The sequence below is a fragment of the Gossypium hirsutum genome, chromosome A11 (assembly GCF_007990345.1).
Source record: "Gossypium hirsutum isolate 1008001.06 chromosome A11, Gossypium_hirsutum_v2.1, whole genome shotgun sequence".
In the NCBI taxonomy this organism is placed as follows: Eukaryota; Viridiplantae; Streptophyta; class Magnoliopsida; order Malvales; family Malvaceae; genus Gossypium; species Gossypium hirsutum.
Window position 1 is genome coordinate 34532503 of NC_053434.1, and position 3312 is coordinate 34535814.

The 3312-nt window shown below is 37.3% G+C and overlaps 2 non-coding genes across 2 annotated transcripts; both read right to left on the minus strand.

Moving 5' to 3' along the window:
- Nucleotides 1–489: 489 nt before the first annotated feature.
- On the minus strand, nucleotides 490–597 carry LOC121210630 (small nucleolar RNA R71). The gene has a single exon (XR_005905744.1). It is a non-coding gene; the product is annotated as a small nucleolar RNA R71 (small nucleolar RNA).
- Nucleotides 598–3205: 2608 nt separating this feature from the next.
- LOC121210517 (small nucleolar RNA R71) lies at nucleotides 3206–3312 on the minus strand. The gene has a single exon (XR_005905635.1). It is a non-coding gene; the product is annotated as a small nucleolar RNA R71 (small nucleolar RNA).

Sequence of the window (3312 nt, forward strand, 5' to 3'; positions counted from 1 at the left end):
AAGATACACAGAGGAAGAGCAAGAGGATGACATTCACACCACAACCGAGAAGATGGCTAAAAATCAGGAAAATCCGCTACCTTCTGCGATTGTTGCTGATCTAGTAAATCAGAATCCTGCTCCAGGTACTATGTATGATTATGCTAAACCTAATTTAATAGGAACTGAGTCAAGTATAGTTAGAACTGCTATTGCTGCAAATAATTTTGAATTAAAACCTAACACAATTCAAATGATACAACAGTTTGTTCAGTTTGATGGTTTGCAGGATAAGGATCCAAACAATCACTTGGTGAATTTTCTGGAGTTTTGCAAAACTTTTAAAATCAATGGCATTTCTGATGATGCCATTCGCCTTCGGTTGTTTCCATTTTCATTGAGGAACAAAGCTAAACAGTGGTTGAACTCGTTACCACGAGGGTCGATCACTACTTGGGAACAAATGACTGAAAAGTTTTTACTTAAATATTTTCGCCAGCTAAAATGGCTAAGTTGAGGAATGACATCTCTTCTTTTTGTACAGATGGATCTAGAAACACTCTATGGTGCATGGGAGAGATACAAAGATCTTTGGAGAAGGTGCCCTCACCTTGGTTTGCCACTTTGGGTACAGGTTTAGACGTTTTACAACGGTGTGAACCCTTCAACTAGGCAACTCATCGACGCAGCCGCCAATGGAACTTTGAATAAAAAAACACCTAAACTGACTTACGAATTTATTGAGGAGATGTCTCTGAATAACTATCAGTGGCAAGTTATGGGGACAAATCCGACGAAAGCAGCCGGTGTTTTCAACCTCGATGCAGTTACTATGCTATCAAACTAGGTAGAACTCTTAAATAAAAAGATTGACGGGTTGTGTGGTTCTACTCAGGTACATCCAGTGATGAGGTGTGATTCAAATGGTGGAGGAGCATACACAGAATATCAACCCTTAAACCCTAGCATCAAGGAGAAACAAGTCCAATATATAGGTAACAATAACTCTAGGCCTCAAAATAACCCATATAGTAATATTTATAATGCAGGTTGGAGGAACCATCCCAATTTCTTGTGGGGCGGTCAAGGAAATCAAAGGCCACAACACCCTCCGGGTTCTTAACAACCACCTTACCAACAGGAAAAGAAGCCGAACCTTGAGGAAATGCTAACAAATTTTATCTCAGTGTTGAAAACTCATGATAAACCGTAATTTATAAATATTTTTACCGCATGTTTAATGCATTTTATGTATGATTTCCCACTAGAATTGGTGAATTCGATGCTCCTAATGCTTTAATTTCATGTTTTATACTTAGGAGACCATAGGAGAGCGAAAGGAACGAGAAACGGGCCAAAAAAAGAGAAAAATGGGCCAAAGTACGAATTCAACAACGCTTGGACCTCCTCACACGGGCAGACCACACGGCCGTGTCAATTTGGCAGATTCGAAGCACGACTCACACGGGCGTGTCCCTACCGAGCCCAAGTTGAGTCCAATTCAAAAAAGGCCAATTTTGAGGGCTTCTAGGCATTCTAAAGCCTATAAATACACCCTAGAGGACGAAATAAGGAGACACACAGGGAGGAAGGAAGGAATTACTCGAAAAAAACCGATTGATCCATCTCAGAAGCCGATTTCATCATCAAGATTGAAGATCTCCCCTCAACTTCCCTTTAGGAGTTTTAGGTTTTCTTTATGTTTTGTATTCGTTATTCTTCTAAGATTTTTACTCTTTAGTTATGAACTAAATACCCTAAATACCTAAGGTGAATGAAACCTAAGATGAATCTTGTTATTATTTTTTGAATTGTATGATAAATATTTAACTTGTTCTTAATTATGTGTTCTTAATTCTTATTTTGATATCCTATGATATTGATTCAAGATAAGCTCTTATTCAGAGGAGGAATAGACCCTGTCTAAGAGTGCATTTTTCATAATTAAGCAGAGTTAATTGCACGCCTAGAGATAGGGTGACAAGATTTTGCTGGATTAGGGTGAAACCTAATAGGAGGATCCATAAATCAAGTTAATACAGCCCTAGAGTGTTAATTAGAGAAAATTCTCAATTATTCAATCTAGGGATTAGACGTTATTAGTCTTGAATAGGGATAATAACATAACTTAGGGATCTCTACGGAACAAGTTAAATGAATAAATCATCCGATTCGGAGTCAGAATAACAAGTGGAGTCTAGGTGGATTTTTCCTTAGGTATTGTCTTAATTCAAACGTTTTCCAAAAGTAATACCACAATTCCATTCTCTGTGAATTCTTAGATTAGTTAATTAGTTAGTTAAAACAAAACCACCTTATTTTTAGGCTAGATAATAAAAAGACGGTGATTACTAGTACTTTTAGTTCCTTTGGGTTCGACAAACCGGTCTTGCTAAAACTATACTACTGTTCGATAGGTACATTTGCCTACATCACGATAATAGTTAGTTTCAAGAACGATTAATTATAAATTTATAAAACTTATCACACAAAATCATGAGATCAAGTTTTTGGCGCCGTTGCCGGGAAGCTAAGATATTAGGAACGCTCAATTTTTATTACTTTAGCCATTTATTTTTCTTAGAATTTAATTTAATTTAATTATTATTTTTTATTAATTTACTTTTTCTTTCTCTTGGCAGGTTTTTATAGTTTATGACTAGAAGAAACCCGTCAGGACCACTACTCTTTGACGAAGAAATCAATCGCACAATTCGCAGAAACCAAAGAGAAATAAGGCGAAGCCTAAGTACACAGAGAACGAGCAAGAGGATGATACTCAACCCGCAACCGAAGAGATGGCTGAAAACCAAGACAATCAGCTACCTCTTGTAATTGCGGTTAATCAAAATCCTGCTCCACGCACTATGTATGATTATGGTAAACCTCCTCTAACAGGAACTGAATCGAGCATAGTTAGACCTGCTGTAGCTGCAAATACTTTTGAACTAAAACCTAACACTATTCAAATGATGCAGCAATTTGTTCAGTTTGATGGTTTGCAGGATGACGATCCCAAAGCTCATTTAGCAAACTTTTTGGAACTATGCAATACATTTAAAGTTAATGGTGTTTATGATGATGCCATTTGTCTTCGGTTATTCCCTTTTTCATTGAGGAACAAAGCTAAACTGTGGTTGAACTCGTTACCACGAGGGTCAATTACTACTTGGGAACAAATGACCGAAAATTTTTACTAAAAGATTTCCCGCCGGCTAAAACGGCCAAATTACGTAATGATATCTCTTTGTTTGTGCAGATGGACTTAGAAACTCTTTATGATGCATGAGAGAGATACAAGGACTTACTTAGAAGGTGCCCTCACCATGGGTT